This window comes from Cebus imitator, unplaced genomic scaffold, assembly GCF_001604975.1.
Source record: "Cebus imitator isolate Cc_AM_T3 unplaced genomic scaffold, Cebus_imitator-1.0 Scaffold7, whole genome shotgun sequence".
NCBI lineage: Eukaryota > Metazoa > Chordata > Mammalia > Primates > Cebidae > Cebus > Cebus imitator.
In genome coordinates this window covers 5,708,930-5,736,390 of record NW_016107322.1, presented here as the reverse complement: position 1 = coordinate 5,736,390, position 27,461 = coordinate 5,708,930, and the positions used below count along the sequence as shown (strand labels likewise).

At 34.9% G+C, this 27,461-nt stretch overlaps 1 long non-coding RNA gene across 1 annotated transcript in view; it reads left to right on the top strand.

Moving 5' to 3' along the window:
* The first annotated feature begins 411 nt into the window (after window positions 1-411).
* Window positions 412-27,461, top strand: part of LOC119472861 — a 193,895-nt gene continuing 166,845 nt past the window's right edge. Inside the window, exon 1 of the long non-coding RNA XR_005202039.1 lies at window positions 412-739. This is a non-coding gene — a long non-coding RNA (uncharacterized LOC119472861). The remainder of the gene's footprint in view (window positions 740-27,461) is intronic.

The window sequence follows — 27,461 nt, the reverse complement described above, 5'->3', positions numbered from 1 at the left end:
GACACTTGGAGTTTACCTTTAGTCACATTTAGTACATTTCTATTAAATGTACATTTTCTGTTAAAATATTAGCACATTTTCTATTAAAATATTTCTAGATTTTAATGTCTGCTTGGTTTTGGTTATCTAAGCTGTAATAAGTAGCCTTGGGACCCCTGAAGGCACACCCCACACACTTATGCTGTGTGACCTAAGGTCACAAGTAATGGCTGCAAGCTAATTGATTGAGAAAGGGTTGTCTGGCGGGGCCTCTTTGCGTCCTCCCTTTGCATTCCTAAGTTCTGTGAGAGAGGCACTAGTAGCTCAGCCTAGCAAGGAAGGAAAAAAGAGGAAGTTTTTCTCTGCGTTCTGATTACACTCTGAATTCCCTTGTAGTGAGCTTACTTCTCTCCACCCACTTCTTACCAAGAACTCCTTAACTTGAGGGTGAACAACTTAAAGCTTGATCCTACAGAGTTACCTGAAAAGTGATTTGAGTATTCATTGAACTGAAAGAACAAATCGCCTACTTCAGGCGGTGGGAAGCGTATGGAAATTATATTAGAACTTCAGCAAAGTGCACAGCTGCATAATAGAGAAGCCGGCACTCAGATTGACAGGCAAATAAGCCAGCTTGTGGAAGGGGCCTCTGGGTGGCAGCTCTGGGCTTTTGGGTGTTGGACAACCATAGGCAAAACTGAAATGGAACAGGGGCAGAAAATAGCACACTTTTACTCTACGCAACTGTTGCTTTTTCATGGTGAGTGCAGATTTAAGATATTATATTTAAAATCTACTTTCTATGTTGTAAAACAAGTTAAATCTCTTGTGCTTTGAGGGGAATGATAGCAAAAGCATTTCTTAGAAGTTCTTAGATGATGTGGTTTTGTTTCTGCTTGATTTCACACTAAACTTGGTGATGCAAAGAGAAAAGTACAATATTTGTATTGTCTTGTGTGTCCTTTTTCTTAAAATTGTCCTTTTGTTTAAATCATCCTTTTCTTCAACTGAATCAACATTGTTTTGGGGAAATTATGTGTGGGATAGATGAAGGAACAACAGTGTGACAGAATATATGTAAACATTTCATTTAGTTCGACTTTGTGTCACTTATCCACGGCTTCACGTTTTGCCTCCCTATCTTAGGAATATATAGCGCAGTCTGCATGAAAAGAGCTTTGTGTGAGAATTCCTGGCCGGTTGAAGGGTCAGGGTCTGTGCGTTATCTTACTGCCAGCAAGATCACTGGCGTGTCCTCTTATTTTTAACCTAAAATAGGGGGGAAAAAAGTGCATCTGTACATATTAAAAAGTAAGTGTGTTTGATTTCAACAGTTCCCTTCCTGTAGTATGTGGATGTTATTCCTGGCAAAGAATTGTTTTAATTTCTTTTAGGAAGCAGCATGCAAACTTCTTTTGTTTCTTTTTGTCTTGTTTGCTCATATTTCATTGAAACTTTACACACTTTAAAAAAATTTGAAATGATACCGAGTAGTTTTCATTTCCGCATAAATATTTTGGAAGTTAGTAGACTCATGCTTTCTGGAAAAGAGTATCTCAGAGTGTAAATTGTGTTTAATTCCCAGTGTAGTCATACTTATAATTCTATTTTAAATGTGCTTCTTATTTTAAAAATATCAGAGCCTATACAGAATATTCCTACAAATGCTAATGAAATGTTTTTCTTCGGCAAAAATTGCAGATTCAGTATTACAGTTTAATAAGTGCCAAAATACTATTGCTGTTGTTGACTCTGCTAAAAAAGCAATTCTGTTAACAAGTTGACTGTATTACCTCTTTCCAACTGAGATGAAGTGAAAAATGTGCTTGTACACTGTGGATCTGATGAAAGATAGAGGTCTGTGTGGTTACTTTGTGCGTCACATTCATTTAGACTTTTTAAAGAGCAGCTGCGTAATATAAATTTTGTATGCTCACTTAAAAATAAAATTTACTAGAGTAGGCTCTTGTTTTTGGAGATTTATACATTCTGTTTGCTAAAGTAAATTAATAAACTGAATATAATATATTGGAGTTATTGTGAGGCTACAAAACTTTTCAAAGGGAAGAAAGCTTTTAAGAAAGAATGAATGTGTTTTCAGTTATAAGGCAATTTTGAAGCATTACTTAGCTCTTCTTTTGCAAAGATTTAGGGAAAAATCAACTGTTTAGAACTAAGTAACAGGCTTGACTTTATACAAAAACTATGTATAAAAAGAAAAATTATTTTCCAAACTATTTATATGATTTGATACAAGCTTCCTTCAACAATTGCAAAATGTGATGAAGAAATCCTTTTCTAAGAGAACAAGTTCATTATACTCTCGTCACCTGTTACGTTCATTCTTCCTTGCCCACATACACAGTTCCTGGCTGTTCATTAGTGCTGCAGGGAAGTGAAAATCTTTCTTTTTTAAAAAAGAAAATATCGAATATTTCATTTGCATGAATCTTTTGAGCTTTAAAAAATTGTGGTCTTATTATAGTCGCCCAAAGTGTTTTGTTAATAAGGTCTTTTGTTATTATCTTAATATGAATAGTCAAAAAAAGAAACATGTAAATCATTTTGGTTTTTCTTTTACTATATCTCAGGTAAAGTTAAAGTGTGGCTGAGGGTTTTTGAAAAGCCAAGAAATCAGACCTTTGAAAGTTTATCCTTTTTGTATAAAGGTTGAAAAAAAAAGCTTACCACTTATCTATTCCCTCCAAACGAATGTAAAGACCAAAAATTAAAGGGAACTTTATTATTTTCCTTGGTTATAAAGTCTAGCCACAATGCAGGAAGTTACTAGGCTTTGGCGAGAAGCTACAAAAGAATGAGGTTCCCTCCAATGAAAGTACGTAAATTGTGAAAAAGTCACGACCTGCTTCTTAGTTTTCCTAACATTTATTCTTAAAGTAGTAACGTCTGTCTTTTCTTTTTATATTTACTTATTGATTTGCTGCTGAGATAAAGCCATCTTTTAAAAACTGAAATCAACTACATAATTTTAATACCATGATCTTAAGAAAGCGTATATTTTCTTATATAAACCTAGTCTTCCATAGATGTTTAGATTATGTATTTGATTACTAGGAAACAGTGGATATATGGTCACGAACTAATATATGCTGATTTCTCTTATGTATATATCAAACATTTATTCACATACAAACATAAACACATATCTTATGCCTCTAATGTCTTAAGGCAATGTCTTCTCTCCTAGTTATGCACTTATTTTTGGAAAAATGTGTAGATGAAACAAAAGAAGCATCTTCTGACACGTGTTCTGAATAAAACAAGAAAAAAATGCTTCACCAATGATGTAAAGAGTAACACTAAGCATTTGCTACATAATATATCACAAGTGGCAGTTTGTTGCTTGTCTTATGTATTTATTCCCATATTGATGATTACTTGTCCTTTGCCTATAGACCAGGTTGGTAGGGTGTGTGTGTGTCTGTGCGCGCGCACATCTGTGCGTGCACTTATCAGCTCACATGGGGATGACAGAGTAGCTTGGACATGTGCCAGGGTTATGACAGTCTGTGATTTACTTCTTCAATTCTCTTGGTCACTAAATTTCAGGTTCTTCTGTACCCTTGTAGTAGTTGACATCTTTTGCAGTGAAATTGTGCCTTCTCTGTAAGGCTAAATATCATATCAGCTCTATTCTTTCAAATGCATTGATCAAATTATGTTAAAGATGATTTATTCTATCAAAATATAGATGATAATCTATAGGACTAGATTCAACCATCCCAGACAAATTATGGGTATTTAAAGGCTTTCCTAGAGAGTAACAGTATAGTTTTATTCTTCTTCTTACTGGAGAGAGAGCATAGAGTTTGTTTATCTTTCTGGACACTTTGATCTTACAACTCTTATCTTCCTTAAATTGTGGGAAACTTTTCTTTTCAAATATTCCTTCTTTTAACATTAGCTCAATCTCTTTTTCTGGAGCTCCATAATGGATATATGTTAAAGTTTGACAATATATTATACATATTTCTCAAATTTTCTTTCACACTATTATATTTATCTGTCATGGTACACTTTGGTGAATTACTCAGAGATATCTTCCCATTTACTAATTCTTTTCTTGACTATGTCCACTCTGTAGTCAATATTTATGTTTTTGACAATATTTTTCTCTTCTGGAAATTCTAATTGATTCTCATCACTTCAAATGTTCTATTTCTGCTTACTTTCTTACACATTGTATTGATGTTATTTTTTGTCTCTTCCAAAATTCTAACATGCTTATTTTGAAGTATTCTGAAACTGCTCTATTATTTTCATGTCATTTGGAATAACTTAGTGTAACTGTTGCTTTTAAAATTTTGCTGGTACCTTTTTGTATTATTCTCTAATGGCTTAGAATTTTGGTTTTCAGGCTCAACTGGAGTGAGAAGGATTTAAAAATTCTCTCTCTCTCTCATTGCTAGCCCTTCTGCACCAGTCCAATGTCTTAGTGTTGGCACTGTACCCTCTCCTTTCCCATCCCAGACTCTCTGCTAAAAAATCTAGTCACTAAATCAAAGAGCAGTCTGGCCCGGGATGTGACTGTGAGATTATGTCTGCTTGCTTTGGCCTCCCCAAGAAAGCAGCTCTATGTAAGCCATGGCTCCATGGAAAGGGTGGTGTTAGTTATTCAGCTTCCTCTTGTCTTACCTTCAGGTCTCAATCAGTAAACTTGGCACTGATTATTACTCCCTATGGGGCAGATGTAGCATCCCAGTTACTTTGCAGATCCAAGGAATGCTTGCTTCTTATTCCAGAAACCATCTGGTACACTGTACCTCACTTTGTGTTTATAGTCTACTTCTGGTATGTTTATCTTGTTTTTGACTATCATCACATTTCTTTTATATCATCTCTTTTAAAACTTATCTATTACTGTTACATATTGGAAGCAAAGGCACAGGGCTGAAACCATATCGTGCAGTGCCATCTTGACAAGAGTTTTCAAAACCATGGGCTTTGGAATCAGAATACCTGGTTTCAAATTCTGACTCACTTATGAACTATTTGTTACCTTAGGCAAAGTCTTTAATCTATTATAAACCTCCATTTCCCATGACAAATATTGATAGTAATGCCTACTTCATATGGTTGTTGTAAGCATTGAATGTGAAAATATGTGGAACTTAAGTAGTTATGCCTGTACTTAAACATTTTGTGTGAACAAATTCTGGAGGTGGAGAAAAAGCAATAAAAACCAAACCAAAACTACATGTTACTGATTATGTAATTAACAAATCGTAATTGAAGTATCAAATAGACTTGCTTCCTGTATTCTGAGTGAATGTAACAGTATCATTTTTGGTATCTAGAGCAAATTTCTAAAGATGGCTGTCAACTGCATGAGTTTCCACAGGTAGATCAGAGCTCTGTTACACTATCCACATACACTACCCACCTAATTCAGAGAATCTTAATAAAATGAAAAGCATTCTTCAAAATGGCTCTTTAGGCATGGTTATCTAAATCCGTGTCGCTTAACACAAATGGAAGAGAAAAGTGGCATGGGAATATGCTTTGGGCTTGACGAATAGTAATATATATCACCCGGGTTGGGTTTCTGTAATAGTGAAAATGGGAAGTGGGGATGGCGATATTTGTTAAGTGTTTCAGATAGTCTTGTTTTGTTGCTTTGTAGCTACTTTGTAATATTGTCACTTTTAAAAACATATATTTTAATGGTCTAGTATTCAAATTTACCGCATCAGTAAAGGGTAGGTTTAGTTGAGTGGGAAATGAAATTCTGAAAATAAAAAGTTTTATAAATAAGAAAGATGGGGATGAAGATAAAGAAGCAGTAGTAGCAACTTGGAATTTGTCTCTGAATAAGAAAATAGAGACAAGTTTCTCAGAATCAGTCTTAGTCCATTTTCTGTTGCTATAAACAATACCACAGGCTGGGATAAATTATAAACAATAGGTATTTATAGGGCTCATGGTTCTGGATGCTGGGAATTCCAAGGGAATGGCATTGGTGGAAGCAAAAGTGTGAGACAGATGAGAGCAGAGAACACAAGGGTTAGAGTGTCTTTTTTTTTTTTTTTAATTAAGTTCTGGGATACCTGTGAAGGAAGTTTAGGTTTTTTACATGAATGTGTGCCATGGTGATATGCTGTACCTAGGTATTAAGTCTAACATGCATTAGCTATTTTTCCAAATGCTCTCTCTCCCCTCACCCCATCCCCTAACAGGCCACAGTATGTGTTATTCTCCTTCCTGTGTCCATGTGTTCTCACTGTTCAGCTCCCACTTATAAGTGAGAACATGTGGTCTTTGGTTTTCTGTTCCTGCTTTAGTTTGCTGAGGTTAATGGCTTTTAGCTCTTGCAAAGGACATGATCTAGTTACTTTTTATGGCTGCATGGTATTCCATGGTGTATATGTACCAAATGTTCTTTATCCAGTCTATCATTTTGAGCATTTGGATTGATTCCATGTCTTTGATATTGTGAACAGGGCTGCCATGCACTTAGTCTTTGTGATAGAATGATTTATATTCTTTTGTGTATATACCCAGTACTGAGATTGTTGGGTCAAATGATTTCTGGTTCTAGATCTTTGAGGATTCACCACACTGTCTTCCACAGTGGTTGAACTAATTTACATTCTGACCAACAGGGAATATTTAAAGAATAAACAGAAGATGTTCCTACAAATGGAAATGAAAAGAAGAAGCTCACCTAGTAGAAGGAAACCCAGTGCTTTTTCCATACTGCCTAAAGCATGGCCTTACTGCCCAAGGATTCCCGTTTATAACAACCCGTTCTTACAATAACTAACCCAGTCCAGCAATAACAATCCATTTATGGGGACTCCACCTTCATGACCCAATCATTTCTTATTAAGCCCCACCTCTTAATACTGTTACAATGACAATTTGGTTTCCAACATATAAACTTTGGGAGACATATTTAAAACATAACAGAAACTATAGTTAATATGTCGTCAGGTAGAACATTTATGAAATAAGCATTTTATTTTTCTTTCTTACCACTTGGTTTCCTTTCACCAGATTAGCTTCTTTCTTTCATTTCCGTTTGAAGGCACATCTTCTGTTCATTCTTAGATATTCATGGCTTCACTACTTTTTCCTGGGTTGCCTTCTCTTACTTTTCTTTCTCCTTTGTTCGTCTCATTCATCACCATGACTTCAGATACCATTATAAGCCCATCTCTAGCCTGTTTCTTGCCCTCAAACTTTAAACCAGTATATCCAGTTAGTTCCAGGCACTTTATCCTCAGGATGTCTGAATTCAAATAATCCTCTTTTTGCCAGAATCTTTTTCCATTTCAATCTATATTCTACCTGGTTGCCCAAAATAGAAACAAGATATGAACTTTGCCTTCTCTCCCTCTGTCTCTACACATTTAAGCTTCTTGAAATATTATTTTCTAACCATTTCTATTTTTCTGTTTCATTTCTATACTTCATTTCTATACTTCTGTTTCATATTTTTGATGACATCTACACATTTCTTACTATCTGATTAATGGTGAACAACTTCAGAGGAAATTATATTTTAAAGTTTTTAAAATTTTCATATTTTTTATTCCAAATGAACACAGAAAGATTTCTAGTAAATCTCTGAAATGAAGTGAGCAATGGAGACCTTACATACAGAGTGCAGTACCCTCATCATTTTTAATATAAATATACCTTTAATATTAATTGAAGTGTCTTCTTCAGTTAATAGCTTCCTTATCACTTTGACAATTTTTATAAGGTTGTTTTTCTTATTGACTTTTTGGCATTTGCTATGTACATTCTAAGTGTTGATACTTTGTCTTATATATGTTTCAAATAATTTCTCTCAGGCTATCCCTTGATTTTAAACTTTTCTTGGGTTTTTCTTATAAAGAAGCTTTTATAATTTTAAAATACTTTTTAACATAAACATATTCATGTTGAAATCACAAAAGAATACAAATTTATACAGTGAAAAGTCTCTCTACCATCCTCATTTCCCATCTACTCCACTCCCACTGGCACCTTGTGAATTTCTTTTTGGCAACAAATCAAATAAAAGCATACAGTTTACCCCTCCTTCAGTTACATACAGTGTTTTAAACTCTGGTGTGTCATGTAATGTACTGTAGAGATATTTTAAGATATGTAAGGAACTGTGCTTCATAGTATGAGGGATGAAAATATGAACACAATACACAGCTTATCCACCGAAAGATTAGCCTGTCATGCCATGTTGAGAGAGTCATAAATCACTATGGAAATTCAGAGGGGAGATATTTTTTTCCATCTGAAGGAATATTCTTCAGAACAGTTGAAAATCATGCATCAAAGAGATACAGTTTACTTCTCCACCAGAATTTTTTAATCCAGCATCTTTTCTTTTCTTTTTCTTTCTTTTTTTTTTTTTTTTTTTTTTTTTTTTTTTTTTTTGAGAGAGAGTATCTCTCTCTCTGTCACCCAGGCTGGAGTGCAATGGCGCAATCTCGGCTCACTGCAACCTCCATCTCTCAGGTTCAACCAATTCTCCTGCCTCAGCTTCCTGAGTATCTGGGATTACAGGTCTGTGCCACCACGCCTGGCTAAGTTTTTGTATTTTTAGTAGAGATGAGGTTTCACCATGTTGATCAGGCTGGGCTCAAACTCCTGACCTCAGGTGATCTGCTCACCTTTCCTCCCACAGTGCTGGGATTACAGGTGTGAGCCATTGTGCCTGGTCTCCAGCATATTAAACATTGAGTTTTCTATAGCTGAGAAAAGTGTAGCAAACTTATAATTGAAGAAAATATATTAAGAACCTACCATATATCAAGCACTGTGAGGTAAGAGGGATGTAAAAATGAACAAAGCAGATAGTCCTTGATTTTGTGGGAGGTAAAGGCTGAGAGTTAAACAGCAATGAAGATACTGTGGATAAAGTGTGATAATAAAAAGGCATTATTGGAGGTATAGCATGTAGACAGGGAGCCTGGGTTTCAGATGGATGCATGTTGGAAGAGTAGAGCGATACTTAAGAGTAAGCAATGCTCCAGGCAGAGGAAAGAGATGTGAAATATTATAAAATTGAAAATGTGGTGAGCTTGAGAAACTATAAAAGTTTAAATTGTATGGAGCACGAAGAGCTTGGAGTGGCCAATGGCTGAAAAGAAGATTTAGAGATAAATACTGGCTCTCTCCTGAAAGGTCTAGTTTGGACTATCCTAAGGGCACTACAGTAGAGACAAATCTAAAGGGTTTAATAAGATTGGCAAATGGTTGTATATTTTCTCTATTTAGACAGAAAAATATCCTAGCACATGAGTGTTAGTTAAACCATGATAATATGTGCTATTTCTCAAGAATGTTTGTTTAAATCTTGTTACTGTTGTTACTTAGATGATTTGAAGATGGGTTTCAGGGTTATTAAAAACCACCCGAGTTTATATGCTGTGTAAACATTGGTGTAAGGAAGAATATATGTTCATATTCTTCATTAATTTCTCAAACATTTCATTGATTGAACATAGAAAAATCACTAGATTAAATTAAGAACCAGAAAAGCACTCTTAAGAAAAGAACCCTTAAGAAATTTCAGTTCAGAGAAATAGCAGAGAGAATCATGGAAGCCAAATGTGTGAAAGAAGAAAAAGATTCCAAAATTAAGTCCTTTACATATAACAGTTTATTTCCCTCATGGTACAAGCCAGCCTTTCTATGCTAATGGGGCCACTCTGCTCCTCAAGGTAATTCAGGAGCCCAAGTGTCTTTCACCATGTTGCTCTCTCATCCCATACTGTATTGCCTTTCAGGTTACAGACATCACTGAGTTCACACATGAAGAGAAAAAGAGCCAAATTTCAGAGAAAACAGCCTGCCTTTAAGCTGAAGACAGCCTAGAAATTATATACAGTATCTCTATTCTACTCATCTAGATATAGTTACACAGTCACAACTGTATATCAGAAAAGTTTGGAAATGTAGTTTCTAACTGGGAAGCCATGTCTTTAAGAAGAGGGAGAATGAATTTCAGGTGAAAAACAAGCAGATGTCACACCAACATTTTAAATTTCAAAAACTATTGAGTGATTAAATAAGTTTGTATACCCATTAAACAAGTATTTATCAAGTGATTGCTCTATTTGGTTGATTACTCTAAATGATAGGAATACAGACTTTTTTTTTTTTCAAGAAAATCTACTACCAAGTCGTGCATATTTTAGAAAAGAAAGATGGATATTAACCAAATTACCAAATAAAGATGTGATATATTAAGAAGTAATAAGTATTAAGAAAAAAATAAAGAATAGAGAGTGTGTTTACAGATAGAATAGTTAGAGAAGCTCTATTACGTTAAAAACTGCAAAAAGTTCTGTAAAGGACAAGAAATTGAGATCTCCCTCCTTGAGCAATATTTTGCAGTTGAGTTGCAAGCTTGGAATGTTAGTTGAAATAGGGCAGGGAGGGTAGCTAATTGGAAGGAAATTCAAAGTCAAAATCAAAGGAGTGTTATCTTTTTAATGAGTTTGGGGGCCATGATTATAGCTTAAAGAACAAACGCATGCAGAAATGAGATTGTTGAGATACTTGTGCTGACAGGAAGGAGCGAATGATGGGTAAATAAGAAGTCAGCAAAGCTACTGAGAGTGAGGATTGTGTTCACTGGATCCTGTTCTTGATGCGACTCATAAAGGCATGGAGTTGTTCTGGAAAATCTCCAGGAAATTGAGAAGTCCAAGTGTAGTAGGGGAGGTATGTTATGAGATTGAAACTCTGCTAGGGTTTCTCTAACTATGTGCAGTGGAAGGTGACCTATACTGGGTAAGAGGAGGTGGCAAGTGATAAATGTGGTGTCTTTCTACATAGCAAAAGAAATAGTCTTTCAGAAGATAACTGACTGGGAGGCAGGCATGGTGGCTCAGGCAGGCTCCCAGCACTCTGGGAGGCTGAGGTGGGCGGATCACTTGAGCTCAAGAGTTTGAGACCAGCCTGGAGAAATCCCATCTCTAGTAAAAATACAAAAATTAGCCTGGTGTGGTGGCACATGCCTGTAATCCCAGCTACTGGACAGGTTGAGGCAGGAAAATCACTTGAACCCCAAAAGCAGAGGTTGCAGTGAGCAGAGGTGGCACCTTAAGCAGTGAGCCAAGAACACGCCACTGCATCCCAGCCTGGGCAACAGAGAGAAACTCTGTCTCAAGGAAAAAAGAAATGTGGCAGAAGAGAAGTGACTGGAACCACAGGCTCCAGTTCTAGATGATGGCTGAGGTTGCAAAGTGACTAAGAAATGTGTTCCAGATTATATTTTTCATGATGGGCTATTTTTTTCTTTTTAATTTCATATTTGAAATTCTAAATTTTTAATTTTGTTGACTCTCTTGCTGTGTGGGGATTGTTTTGTAGAGCTGTAAATTCACGTCACAGTTATAAAGTTAAGAAGGTAAGTTATGAAAAATATTAAGAAATTAACACCCTCAGTGAATTTCTATTATATTCTGCATTTTTTTTCTTAATATCAACCAGTTTCTAGTGGATTTATTGATTTTATTTCATGCAATAACTAGGGAACTATGCATTTCTGAAAAAATAAATAATGTTTTAAGCTAGTTATTGACATAGTTCATCTAGCATCATATACATGATCTTTTATACTCCTTTCCTCCATAGGTATTACATCACAGAGCAACCAGCCTTCTTGGTATAGCATATTTTTCTTGATAACTTGGATTAAAGTTTTTACCTTTACTTTTCATCCTTTATGTCTGGATATTTGCATATTCCCACCTCTACTTCCATCTTTGTATTAGAAATGACTTTAGATACAAAGACACTGTGGCCAGATCTGTAAGGACTTTTGCCTTTTGAAGGTCATCCTTTGACATCATGACATTTTCTATGATTTTAAGCTTTTTAGCTTTTATCATTTTATATAAAGTACTAATCATTTTTGTTCATTTGCTGGTTCTTGGATTACTCCAAAAATTATCTAATATAGACCTTTTGAGGCATTGTTATTGTTGTTTACTTGTTTCTAAGCAAGCCCATTTTCTCTAGTATTTATTTTTCTGTGGAATACTTATGTATTATTTATTAGTTTGTCTTTCCTCCAAGGGCATGAACCTGTCTTTAAGATTTTCTCCTTGTCTTTTTTCGGTTGCATTAACTTGTCTTGTTTGACTTGTCTTACCTTTCTTTCTGCAAAGTGTAGCTGATTTCTGCACTCACATCTCATAATTTGTTAGTTTGGAGTAAGAGTCCTGTTTGCCTTCAGCTCTTAGCAAAATCTGTCTTTCATTACACCATTTGTATTGTCTCTTCTTGGTACTTTAAAGTTCTCTTACACTGTTCTCCATTGTTAACACAATCCTCTCAGCAGAAATTTCTCTCCACTCTCTGTAAAATGTCTCTCTCAACAAAGGAGAGGTAAACATTTTAAATCTTGAAGCTCAATACGGTATTCTTTGACACCAGTGTCTTCTATATTAAGTTTTGATATAGCAACATTTAATTGGCTTTCTTATTGTTCTCATCTTCTCAATCAATATTTCCTTGTCAGATTTAAATTAGTAAGATTAGATTTCATATATTCTTGAAGGCAGGATGTCACAAAACAATTTAGCAAGCTGGTTACAATCAATATGTATTTATATATTCACACACTAGAGATTACATTGGGACAAATATAACAGGAATATGGCCCAAATCATCTAGATTTAGAATGCTTTAATCAACATTTAGAATTACTTACTTCTGTGGATAGAAATTATCGGTTTACTAAATGTTATTAACTTTTTAATCATTGTTATGTCTTCAGCAAATTAATTATATATTGAGTGATTAGAAATGATTAGTTATAAACAGATATGTAGAAAAGGAACATTGGTACTATATACACACACATATGCAATGACTAATAGTGACAGATATATGTACATAGAGAGATATACACATGTCACACTTTACGGAATGCTATTTTCAATATTTCATCTGCATAAGTCGCTAATATACTTTAAGTTAAATCATGACAAAATAAATTGTATGGTTTGAGAATTCCGGAATGCACCGTTAAAAAGAAGGAATCAGAGTGTGTATTCATTGGAATTCTTACTTTAAAGATTAATTGTTAATGAATCATGTAATTTCAAAGTAATATTAATATTTTGAAGGAAAATTTGAATGGGCTGACTTTCTTTAATAACTTTGAAGCCAGAAAATTCAGTTTCTTAGCAGATGGAATATTTTGTATTCATCATAATTTTTGGAGCTTCTGATCTTTCCCTGGTACTTACTAGTTATAGGGGCTCACAGATAACTAAGATGGATGTGTATCATTTTAGTCCACTTCATTTTGAAGAATGTGTGGCTATTGCTTTTCATGACACTATGTCCCATTTCTTTTCATTTTTTTCAAGTAATGACAATCTAGATGAACTTCTTTGGGATTAGTCTATGTTTAAATTTGTTTTAAGAGGGGCAGTGCTACATGTTGCCTATCAGCAATCCAGGACTTGTTACGTGTCTGATCACTTTACAGCCACTATAGGAGGTGCTTTGGGATCTAGAGGCAGGTATCTGAGATGTAACTAACTCCTGTTAACTAGTAGCTGAGTGGCTGTAGCGAGGGTTAACTAAGACAGCTTCCTTAACTCTTTATAGAAAAAGGCAGAATATAAATAGATTTATTCAGAGTATAAAATATTATCACATGAATGTTAGAGATGTACAAAGCAAGGCAAGAACATTCTGGATTGACTGATAATAGACAATGTATGTGAGAGCAAACAATGTAAGAGCGAAACACTTGTTTGACTTTGCATGTTGGGAAGGATTGGAATATATGGCTAGAAGTTTAAAAGTTTAGCCAAATGGATTCACTAGTCGCTGAGACGATCTGAAGAATGAATTCTATATAAAGGTAGCAAATCCCAGAAGAGCAACAATGTGTAAATGGAGAAATTATTAAATCTAAGCAGCAGCATAAGGCTGGGCTCACACTGGAGGAAAGATGAGATGGTCATGCCAGCCAAGGTAGGGTCATTCCAGCCAACTCATCCCAAAATAAGACCAGGAGTAAACAGAAGTAAGAGTTAGTTCTAGAGACAGGATTGTAAGGAACAGTTATGTCCCCTGTTATATACAAAGCATGGACTGGGAACCTTATACTTCACAGACATTTTTGCCAAATTGATAAAAGTTCTCTTATGAAATCTTTAACTCTAGGAAAATAAAATTCTCAAACACATAAGACAAATTCTTCTGCTCTGTGAGAGGATGGACATAGAAATTCTGGAAAGCCAACGCAGGCGTGGTGGCTCATGTCTGCAATCTCAGCACTTTGAGAGGCTGAGGCAGGTGGATCACTTGAGGTCAGGAGTTCGAGACCAGCCTGGCCAACATGGTGAAGCCCCATTTCTACTAAAAATATAAGAATTAGCCAGGCCTGGTGGCAAATGCCTGTAATCCCAGCTACTCAGGAGGCTGAGACAGGAGAATCACTTGAACCCAGGAGGTGGAGGTTGCAGTGAGCCGAGATCACGCCACTGCACTCCAGCCTGGGAAACAGGCTAAGACTCTGTCTCAAAAAAGCAAACAAACAAAAATTCTAGGAACCCAAAAGAGATAGCTAGAATAGGGAGTCTCTCTTTTAAAAAATGTATACTGAGGGTAAGGAAATTGATAACTTGGCAGAGATGTTTGACTACTCCTGCTTCTGAATCGTCTGCTAGGAGCTTCAGCTGACAGTTTCAGTCTCTCCCAGTTCAAGGGCAAAGGCGACTGGGCCGGTGGCTCATTGACTTATTGTTTTCAGGGCAGGAGCAAGACAGTCTGGAGGATGAAGAGCTAGCTTGGAACAGTGAGGAGGGCCTGTTGTAGATACAGAAACTGATGGGTAGCATCCCTAGTTGTAGCACAGGTGCAGAGGGTGTGTTCCTCTGATGTAGGGCAACTTCTGGTGGAGTCTGACTTAGAACTGAGATTGGGGATATAAAGGGAAAGACAGTTATGAACAGAAAATTTCCAAATATCAAATATATTGGACTTTTGCTGAAAATGGCTAGAAGGGACATATAAACTCTGAAAAACAGTAAATTCAGGAAAGGAACTAACAATAGAAAGACCAGAGGAGCTTAGTTTGGGAAATAATAAGTTTGTGAGGGGTGAAAAGAAAGCCGACAGGTAAGTCCTTCAGGTAGTTGCAAGGAATGAAGCAGAAAAGTCAAACCTGGAGATGTGTATTTTAATGAGCATATGTAAAATGTACGGATCACACTGGTTTTCATATGTGAATTTTAAAAAGTTAAGAAAATCTATGTTCTTTTAAATGCAATAAGGTTGTATAATATTTTCTCTTGACCAGTAACTCATACAGCCATCACAACCAAAGTGAATCATGCTAATATCTTTTGGTAAGCTACCTTTCACAGTTCAATTAGATAGGTGTTGTACCAGCTCCGTTTCTTAATGTATTTGTTTATCTCAAATGCAACAGCGCGATAGGACTATATGTGCCTGGAGACCCTGAGCATGGTAATAGGGGAGAAGATAAACACATTAAGAGGTACAAGGCTTAAACTAAATATGAAGAATTTCAATATCACAAACATGTTAGCTTCAATTATATTTATTCTCAAACATTATTTATAGCAGTTGTTTATGTGATTTTATTTAATTAAAAATTAGGTAAACTGATTTTTTAAAAATGAATACATAAACAAAGCTGTCATTTCTTTGAAAACTGAGGTTTTGCTTTGGCAAGCCTTGATAAAAGTAAGTTTCTAAGAAATATTTCCATTGAATAAAGTATGGGCAATACAATTGTAAGACTACACGAATTATAAAAAGATGTCTATACCAAAATTTTTTTCTCTAGTGACTAAATTCTCCATCCATTCTAAAATATATTAATTCAAAATTATTGTTGGGTAGTTTATACACAGCAAGCAATAGCAATGTGAAATAATGCTTAATGGGCACACAGGTAAAGAAAACTTTATATAAATATATACATATGTATGCATCTCTACATTAATAACATTATTTATTACATTCTCCACTGTAATAATAATTGGTTGACCAATCAGCAGACTTGCTGTTTTATAAGGATACATCAGCTGATATCAGAGATAAAACACCAGCTTCTTAGAATTTCATAGCTTGTTCAGATTATAATCCATGCAGTGGCCTTGGAAAGTTTTTTACTCGCTGATTCAAGGACTTAGGTTCTTTATATCTTGTGACTCCACCAATAGTAACTTCAGTTGCTATTGAAGTAAAAGTTCACACATGGGAAAATTTTATGGTCTGGACCTAGAGCAGACCCAAATATACTCCTCTCTTCAGAGCTCAGCCACATGGCCATACCTTGCTCAGGTGAATCTGGGCAATATCATCTCTCTGTGCCCCTCATAAGAGCCACAACCACTTATTCAGATAACACATGTAGGATAACTTCAGTTGTATGTACAAACTCTGAGCCAGGCACTGTGGAGAGCACATCTACAACCAATACATGTTATCTGCCCTCTAAATTCTTAGTAGTTACGGAACAGAACTTTAAGTCAATGCTAATGCAAGGATTTATTAGCTTATACAGTAGAGGGATAAAGTCTCTCCTACAAGAAATAGCTTTTTGCAAGGGACAGTATTTGAGCAGAGCTTGAAGCATAGGCAGGATCTCATGATCAGCAGAGATGGACGTAAAAGCTTGAAAAGTGACATGACAACCAGAAACTATAAAATGACCAGAGATGAGATTCTATGATAGGGCCAGAGATAAAGATGTCTGAAAGATATTTGTGGACGATCACATGCCAAGCCTTAAGCACCCTATTTATAGTTCAGGAGTCATTTCAAACTCTGGAGCATGTGCTTGAGAAAGAAAGCAGTGTTCAGAGCAAGTAGAATGGAAAGAAATTAGGAATGGGAGTAGTGCAGAGCAGCTTGAGCTAATGCAGTGGGAATGGAAACGAGAGAACAGGCAAAACATTTGAGAAAGTCGATTTGAAAAGGCAGATTGTTTGTGTTGGTGAGTAATCCAGAGATTTTGTATTTCACTGACAGAGTGTTCTCAATTGTTAATCCTTGGGAATTATTTGATGAGTTCCAAAGGGCACTAACAGCTAACAGTTGATCTCATTAACTAAGGGTCTGTTAAAACCTGCCAAGGCAAGAATTTTTTCTGAGTTTGACAATGACGTCTCCGAAAGCCTTGAACTTGAAGAGAACCACAATAAAAATACCTTATTCTGTTGTAGCCACAAATTACCACATTTTGAAAAACAGTATCTGAATAAGAAATTATACAAGATAGACCATGTCCCCACATTTTTTAAAGCTCACTAAAAAGTCTTTTTTATCTTTGTTTTCCTTTAACCAAAATTATATCGGTCTAATCTTCATTTGAGACTCTCTTTTGACTTAATGTCAAGGTATAGATATTTTTGAAATTATGCTGAAAGGTAACATTTAAGAGAGTTTGAAGGCATTATGAGTCCTTTTGATTCTGCTAGACTTCAGTGAAGGAAAAGGTAATATTGGAGTTCTTCTTAAGTGGTACATGTCAGACTTATCTGCATTTTCAAGAATACTGTATTCACTACATAGAGGGCACTCTTGAAATAGAGTTTTCAGGGTCATTCTTTTCTCATCTTTATGATGCAGGGGAAGTATTTAGATGTTTGAGGAGTAAAATAGCCTCTTATATTCCCATTAAACCTGGCAACAATTTACCACATGTAAAACATCAAATAGTGTTGATGTAGAATATTTGAAGTCTGGCTTCCAGGTGTTTGACCTAAGAATATTTTTCATTAGCAACTGAGACTGTTAGTCCCCCTAACAACATAGCCTAACTTCTGTCAAGGTCAAAAAAAGAAAAATCCTCCTCAATTCCCTCAGAAAAAGGGTAACAAAGTTTAGATGACAACCGTGGAGTTATAATTGACATGTAACTGTTAGATCGATAACTTAAATTATTCCAACTTTCAGAAAAATTGTCTTACTCCCATTAAGCATATTATATGCTATGTCTAATTGTTGAGTTTAGACTGGCAGTTGGAAAAATATTGTAGTAGCAGAATTCAAGTGAAAGTACATTAATTGTAATAAAAAGTTTTGTCTAATCATATGGTTTTAAGTTATAATGGGTAGTAGTAATTATGTGCTCTTTAAACACTTTGATCTAAGATGCAGTTTTCTTTTTAATAATGGATAAATTCCAAAAATGTTAAAAAGAGAAGAATAAGACATATTAAACATGTTTGAAATTTACTTTTATTATTTTCTACTCATTGATGATATTGAGAGAGTGAAGAAAATTTTGATTAAGCAAGAGGAAAAAGGACTGATAAGTTACCAGAAGATACGGGTTTTAGCTTAGTTTCCTCCCTTATTGGCAATAAAATTTGTCTGAGTTTTTAGTTTTTATCCATAATAACCATTCTATCTACTTCATAGAGTTATTTTAAGAACCAAATTATTTCATGTTTTATATACACAAAGTGTATAAAAGCAGTTTCCTTCTAAGGTCATTCCAGTAGTTTTGTACCATCATGGCTTAACTCTACTGACATAAATTCCATGATCTATTGTGTCTTTCTGATCCCTCATGACTCTGTAAAGGAGTCTTGGTACTCAGCCTACAAGCCTCTGCTTTTATCACCTGAGAGAATGGTACAATTTCTGCACTTCAGTAAGGTAAATGTTAGGGCAGTGACTAGGATTTAAAAAAAAAAAGAAAGAATATAACTTTTACCCATTGATTGGTTGCTGCCAAAGGATTATTTTTCTACATTGCAATTCTTGTTACATCACACCACTATACTGAAAATTATCTGTTAGTGCTTTTCAAGTCTCTTGGTTTTAGATTTTGGCATTTCTTCAAATCTACCTCAGATACTAGAATCTGTGATTTGAGAATCTGGCTGAAAACATGTAAGAATCAGGTGTTCTTGTTAAATTTTCTTTAGGTTGAATAAAACCACAACAGAATACTGTTGAGTTTTTTGTTTTTAAATAAAGATAAACTCCCACTGATTTTTAAATAGTATGTGCTTGGAGGGAAAATTTTTTGTTTATTTGTTTTGGTATACCTCATCATCATTTCTTTTGCTATGCAGGACAGTACTACAGAAGGAATAAGTATTTAGGATACTTGACTTATTTAAATAAGGCAGTGAAAAAATAGAATATGGGGAGTAAAAACAATCTCTGAATCTAAGTTTGTGTGTATAGTACAGGGTAAGTATTTTGGTGAGTTTATTGGGTAGTAACAGGGATTTGATATGTAAAGTAGAGCAAATTTCATATAGGTATGATTTGAATGGGCTAACATACTTATGATTAATATAAAACATTTCCAGATTAAGAATTATAAGCACACATTAAAATAAAAATAAAGAAACTTTTTAAGGTGTCTTGAAGATCCTGAAGAGTTTTGGTGAGTCATCAGTGAGACATATTGATAAGGATGAGTATATGTATGAGTACCTGTTGGGTTTGTTTGTTTCCCTATCCTTTTTTCACTCTAAGTAGTAGGATATATTTTCTAGTTCTTTTACAGAAGCAGGATTTCCATTCACCTGTACTTTTTGTTTTGGAAAGAGGGAGTCCTGAAGTCTCTTGATGTGTATGGAAAGGATTAAATATTTTAGCTACTCTTTTGTAACTTTTTCCTTGCTTGTCAAAACAATAATATTGCCATCATTGCAAAATGGTTACAATGATGGTGACACTTCACAGATAAAAACAAGCTTATTAGTCTTGGGAAACTCACAAATGATTATTGACTCTCCCAGATTGCTAAAAGCAAAGAAAAATTAATTTTTTGTCATAAAGATTTAAGACAATTGCCTACAGCTTAATAATCATCAGGAAGAGGATAAACTCAATCACAGGAAATACAACCTGGCAGTGAAATTTGTTCAATTACAGAGGAAAGTTACATCGGAAATGGTGGAAATCCTGGCACTTGGAATAAGCAAAACCAAACAGGATGAAGTGCTAAACTACAATTAGTAAGGATCTAATATCGCTCTAAAAAAGAATGCTCCCTATATCACTGAATAATTATTTGATAAGTAGATTACTGACCTGAAAACCTGACATTTGATTGCTACTTTTAAGTGTTAGGCAAATTAAGAGGTATGGGAAATTGGACATATCATACAGTAAATGAAATTATTTTCTCCATAGCAGGACTTGGTTGCTTGTGAATATGTAGCAGATTCTGTAATACACATAAGGTTCCCTCTTTCCTTCAATACAAAGGATGTAGGAGAAAGTTAGCAAGCACATTTTTGTTAGGTTGAATTCTAAATAGGGACACAGTACAGTCTTATGTTAGAAAAAGGACATTTAGCTTAGTGAGACACATTAATCATAAGGCAGTCTTAAATAGATCTGATGACTTAGTGCATAGATACGTCTTTAAATCAGCAGAAATTCAGAAGAACATGGCAGGTTAGAAATGATAGGATGATAACTTAGATTTGATTATGGCAAGATTAACCAAGCAGCTGTTGAGATTGGATAATGATATGTGAGGTTCTTATCACCCTGTAACTTGTTTCCACTAATACAGATTAAGAATGTCTGGATGAACTATAATTATCTCTGCGGCTTGTGCATAACATAATTACATTTTGCCAGTGCAAAGCATTTTATTAAGTGGTAAATGATTTTTAAAAAGTTGTACAAGTGGCTACAAGAACAAATCAACTAAGGACAGAAACATTGGTACTTCAAAATAGTAAAGTAAAAAAAATACTTATCTCTTTTTGTTATATAGAGTTTTCAGAATTTAAAGTCTTGTTTATATGACAGATACATGAGGGATGATTTCAATGATGTTGACCCTCTTACTAAAGTTTGTACTCCAGGTGTCCAGACCACAAAATAGAAAATGCAATCTTTGTCTGCCTTACGTAAATACAGTACTGAGATCAGCTTGCCTTTTAAATGTCTGATTGCTACTTGATTACAAAAAATTTCTCTTTAAACAGAACACCCAAAACAACAACAAAACAGTGAAGAACTAATTTAAGAGCCTTGTAATCCACTCTACCACATAAAAAGAGTGATATATATCTGATAACTCTGTATATAATCAGGTTTATTAAGTGGTAGTCACTATGTATTTTATAAACACTACCCTAAAATACGTAATGTGAATGTATCTGTTAATCAGCAAAAGCTAACTAAAACTGAATGTAAGGTACTCATTTCCATTCTGGTGGCATTCTCATATAAGGATTTTAAAGCAACTGTGATGAGATAGAGTGTTAAAGCTGAAGTGAACAATTGGGAATGCAAATTCCAGCCCTGAGGTGTCCGGCTGGCTGAGTTTCTTACACCATCTGAGCCTCCCTTTATCCAGAAGTAAAATGCAGCTAAGAATTTCTACCCTACTGGGCTGCTGAGAGAATTAAATGAGATAATTTACGTGAACAGTCTTCTTAGAATATGTTTATTGAATGTGACTTTGAAAAGCAATTTACAAAAAATGTGTCAGAGTTAGCTTTCTCTTTTTCATCTCAAAGGAGAGGATAGGAAATAGATTAAGTGACATTTTTGAAAAAATTTCCACATTTGAAATTATCTTTAATTTGTAAAATTGTGAATTTATCTCTACTTATGGAATAATTATTTCCTCTTCCTTTGATCTCCTTAAGTGTAATAGCCCTCTCTTTATTACTCTGAGAGGAGATGTATATTTTTAAAATATTTTTTATCACACATCTAAAAAAGTATTTCTCAGTTATTCTTTTTCTTAAGCTATTTTTTGAATATTTATAATTTCTTTCCCTTTTATTTTCATATTTCACACCTAGTATTTCTGCTTTCATTTCATTACTCATTTTTTAATAACTTGGCACCTGGGACTCTTTGGCAGCTATTTGCAGCAGCCCCAAGTACTATGTATACTTTAGTTTTCAATCAGTTCCTTGCTCTTACGTTCTGCAAATAAAGACTAGGTTAGGTATGTGTGTGACTAACAGAGCCCAGATATTCCTATTACTAGATCTTTTCTATTACTAGACCTTTCTTTGCTTCTGTGTTATTTGATATAAGGCAGAATATGACCCCGCCACTTACCAAACCATCAGGATCCTCCATCTTCCATCTTCACCACTGTTATTCCTCCTATGTCTCTAAGAAAAATATGTCCCTAAGATGGTGGTTGACGAGAGTGTGAGAGTTCAATGGTAGGGAATATTGCTTAGAAGTAAGGCTGAATTCACAATTACAGAGAAACATTGTGAAATAGCTTTTAGGTATGTAAATTCACTATTTTTAGATCCACCTCATTCTTTTAAACCAACAGCATGGTAATTCATGGCATGGACTTATCATCATACCATATATTAAAGCATTCTTCTATTTTTGGATGGTTATTTCATTTCCTCTGCTTCATTGTTTTGAACATCACTTTAATAAATACCATTATATATGCCATTATTTGCAGAAGTGAAATTCCTAGTTAAAAGTTGAATTTCAGAATTGTTCTTGACAGTTTACACTTCTATCAACAATATCTCTAAGTCTTATTATTAAGAGAAAATGCAAGACTTATAATAATACATTTTATAAATCACATGTATGTTAAAAACCATCTATTATGTGAATGTATCATTTAACTTGAATGATATACACTAAACACTTACCTCTGGGGAGGAAAATAAAGTTAAGAAAAGGTGGGGAAGGAAACTTTATTTCAAATATGTGTGTATTGTTCAGATTTTTTACAATAAATATGAGTTTATATACGCTCTGTATTTCTTAAAATAAAATAGAGACATAGCAGTATTAGTGTAGCAGTATCACTATAGCAGTATCAAAGTAAACAGTGAGAAAGCATCAAACCTGAATTTCATAGCTGTAGTGTGATGGCATTTTTATTCAGATATTTCTAGGCATATTTTATGGTCTGAGACTCATCACATGCACTAGCATGTAAATTTATTTTTATAGGTAAAAATAGTAAAATAATAAAACAATCTCAGTTTCCAAAGCAAATTATTTCCATCTGTACCACTGGGTAAATGTAGTTCTGATTCAACCACATGAATAAGATTATACATGTTTTTGAAAAATCACTATTTGCTGAAGATCATAAGCAATTCACATGCTTTGTCTACTGTTAATTTTGGTAATAAGATGCAAGACAGCTAACAGATCTTTAAGCTATGTCTAGAAATAGTGCCTATTGAATTTAAGCTGATTATGCAGCTTATTTTGGTTGCTTTTCCTCTTCCTAAATTCTGAAGTTCAAAGTTTAACTTGGAATTGTTTTCTCAAGTTTAGCCTTAGCCAAAGTCCATGAAATGGCTTATGTCTGTCAATAGTTGACCTAATAGATTAGTCCTATGTTGACACTTTGTTCTTTTCATACTAGACTGTGTGTATAATATAGGTATGTTATTTTCAGTGTGCTGTGCTTTAAGATGGGATTAGAAAATCATGAAGAATTTTTAAAAAATGTTTTGATGTGTCAGTGTTTTTTAGTAGGGTTTTGGGATATAGCATTTATTCATTAATTAATTTATTATTCTGTATTTATTCAGGACTATCATCAATAATGTATTGAACGCCAACCATGTTAATGGGGATATCAACACAAGAACAGTATAGTCACATAAGACGCATGAAATCAATTAGTTCTATGAGATATTTGAATTGCTGTGTAAGAACTGTGTATCAACAGGAGTAAAATCATCAAGAAGAACCTTGTCTACCAGTGCCATCAAGAAGGGGTTCTTAATATGGGAGAGCTCCAACAGAATCTGGATAGACAAATGGGATTTTTTTTCACAGGCAGGGATGGAGATATGTTTTAGACATGGAGCATTTGAGAGGGTAATAGTAGCAGGAAACCGCATGTCTGATACATGTGGCTGCTAGAGCATGTAAATAAGACATGGTGAGAGATGAGAATGAAGGTAAGGTGGTAAAGCAAGGGTAAGATTTTGGAAACCATTAAAGACCATGCAAAAGTTCATGGACATTTTCCTTTAGGCAGTGAAGATCGTTTAAAGGGTTTTCAACAGGAGAGCAACAGAGCTGCTGTATATTTTAGAAAGAGAACTTTGTGAGAAATGCAGAGGATGAATGGCGAATGCACAGTAAGAGGCATTAAGTGATTCCTTCTGGTAATATTGAGACATGAAATAAAGGCTGAATGGCGGGAATGGAGAAGAAAGGATTTTGATGCAGGATATGCTAAGGAAGTAGTTTATTTGTTTGTTTATTATTTTGAGATGAAGTCTCGCTCTGCTGCCCAGGCTGGAGTGCAATGGTATAATCTCCGCTCACCACAACCTCCACCTCCCTGGTTCAAGCAATTCTTCTGCCTCAGCCTCCAGAGTAGCTGGGATTACAGGCATGTGGCAACATGCCTGGCTAATTTTTGTATTTTTAGTAGTGACGGGGTTTCACCATGTTGGTCAGGTTGGTCTTGAACTCCTGACCTCAGGTGATCCACCTGCCTCAGCCTCCCAACGTGCTGGGATTACGGGAGTGAGCCACTGAGCCCAGCAGGAGGTAGTATTAACAATTCAAAGTCAGTGATAAAGTTTGGATGATGTGGAAGAGGCAGTAGATTCTCAAACATCTGTCTTGAGTAAATGAGTGGATGGTGATGCTGTTCACCATTAGGAATACGAATGGCAGTTTGGGAGTAAAGAGTGAGGAGTGTTTAGTGTTCAGTGTTTAGCTATGTTTTGTTTGGAGTGTATATGTGGCAGTCAGGTGGAGATTCCAAGTATGCAGTTCAATATGTGGACCCAAAGGTTAGAATACAGGGATGGATTAGAGATACAGATTTGTTGGTCCTTGGCATTTCATAAATGTAATGTTAATACCTCACAAAGCAAAATGTTTAGAGGAGGAAGAATAACATTAGGAATAGCAATATGTATATAACATTTTAGAGGAGGAGGATACGGTAAAAGAGCTAGTAAAAGAGCTTACCAACATAATCCATAGGGTGTCACAATTAGGAGTTTATTAGGGAACTTTTTGAGACTAGTCTCAGTAACATAGTGAAGGTAGAAGTGGAGCACCCACTCAGCGTATAGTAGAATACAATATAAATAAAACAGTTAAAATGAAGTTCACATTCTTTTTTGAAGAGCTTAGCTATGTAGGGGAGGGGAGGACATTCACTAGAGGAATTCGCAGGGTAGAGGGATGCATTAATTAATTAGACAAGAGACACAAAGGCATTACTAATAATCTGTGGGAAAGTAACTGGTGGAGTGAGAGATGGAAAATATAGAAGAGATAGGAATTACTCATGAGGCACAGATAGCAACTCTCGACACAATGCAGCAGAAAGAGGGAGAACTGGCTATTCTTATTATTAAGGAAACTGTGGATGATAAAGTAGAAATTATGGTATATGAAAGGACAGCCTGTTAACCACTTATATAGCAATATAGGCAAATAACTGAAATAGTAGACTTTTCCCCAAGTCTCCTTCCCCTCTACCATATGTTCGACACACCCTTTTAATAAAGAGCACTACAGTCTACCTTGTTGATCCAGCTGAAAACCCGAGTTTCCAGTTTATTCAGCTTCCACAGTTTATTCTCCAGACATCTGGACTTCCTATGCTTCTGTCCATTTCTACTACTGCATTCCAGCTGAAAGTATAGGTATGTTATCCGTGGACTACAAGAGTAGCCTAATTTTTCTCTCTGCTTTTCTAGAGCCACGCAGCCCCACCCTTCCATCTGTTCTCCACTTAGCAGCCCTAATAATATCATAAAAAGGAAAAGCAAGTCATGTCACTCTCTGGTTCAAACCCTTCAATAACACATAGTGGGCATGTGGTAAATTATGGCTATTGTCATCATAATTAGAATTTTCCTTTCTCTTTCTCTTTTAGTTTTCTCTTTACCTTCATTTAACCCTATAATAGCGAAGACATTCTTTAAAAATTGATCAACCTATTCCAAACGTATGATTACAGGTAGATTTGTGAAAATATATTCACTAATGTGACTTATTCTATCATAAACATCTGACTCCTTGCTGTTGCCTTATTTTAAATGACAAATAAGTAAAACAGTGTTTCTATCACTTGTGTTTCATTTGACCCCTGAATTTCCATAAATATGTAAGATAATGCTTAAAACAATCTTTGACATTTTTTTTCTAATTAGATGACAAGTAATCTCAATGCATGCACCATGTGTTTCAAAGATACAAATTAGAGTGAAAATTGTAGGTAAAAAAAGAATAAAAGCAGGACACAGTGACATTTGGTATTTTTGAAAATCTCAAATCTTGCAACCCTGAGTTTTACAAAGACAATGATTAGGGGGAAAAAGCATAATGTAAGACAATAAGCTCTGAAGTTTTTCTTAGACATGCACTAAATTTGATTCAAGGAGGAGACGGTACTTGAGAAGATCCTGTTGAAGTCTCATGTGCTGAAGAAAATTTACTCCAAGAAAATAGGATGACAGTGGTCAAAGATAATAGTTACAAGCTTTGGTGGTGCAATTATGAGCTTTTACTGTTATAATTCTGAAAAGATGACGCAGATAGTGTTTTTATACAATGGAATTGGTCCCTAGAAGCAGAAGACACAGTTTTTAAGTTCAGAAATTTCTAATTAATGTCTTGTATATGGTGAATTACATATATATATTATATATATATTATATATATATGTAATAATATGTAATATAAAATGCCATAATACATGTAAGGAGTTTTATTTGCATGATATATACCATAAAATGTTCATTATATCCTAAGTATATGGCACTTAAAGAATAAAAAATGCTTCTTACCTTAGCTATGACATTGTGGAAAAGACAGGGAGCTAGTAATTAAGGAGCCTTAACCAGATTCCATTCTATCGATCACCAGCTATGTGGCTGCGTTTGTCTCCTTTTTAAAATGAAGAGAATGATTCTCCTCAGGCATTCTCTGATGGGTTCATTCAATGAACTGATTCTTTTTTTGGTGAAATCAGTCACTAATTGATTACTCTGAATGTTATATTAAGGAGGTTTAGAGAGAATCTGAAAGTAAACTTTGCTAAAACAGCAGTATTCCTAATTGAGTCTAGTTGGCAGCCACATTCAGAGGCTTTGGACTCAGTCACAAGGAATCCTAACCAGTAATCACTTCATACTCAGTAACCATTCCACATATCTTTCAGTTGTTATAATTTTAGGAAAAACTTGGCAACTTGGCGTTATGTTTAGTAAATTATTTTAGGCTCTTTGTTTTCCAGATTTCAACAGATGTTTTTATAACATCAAAAAAAAAATCCCAATTTGCCTCATGTGAAAGTCATTGTAAAATAATTATTATCAAAAGTCATTAAGATAATGCAACTCAACAGGAATGTAGTTACTTATATCTTATTGGTAGGAAGTACAGAAATGAAGCCATGAGAAAGGTGTTTTAGTGACCTAGAGATTCAATCTGTTATTTTTAAACTATGCCATTCTATTTTGCAAATGCCTACTATAAGCAGAACAAGTGAACTCACTGCCAAATATGAAACAGTGGTTAAT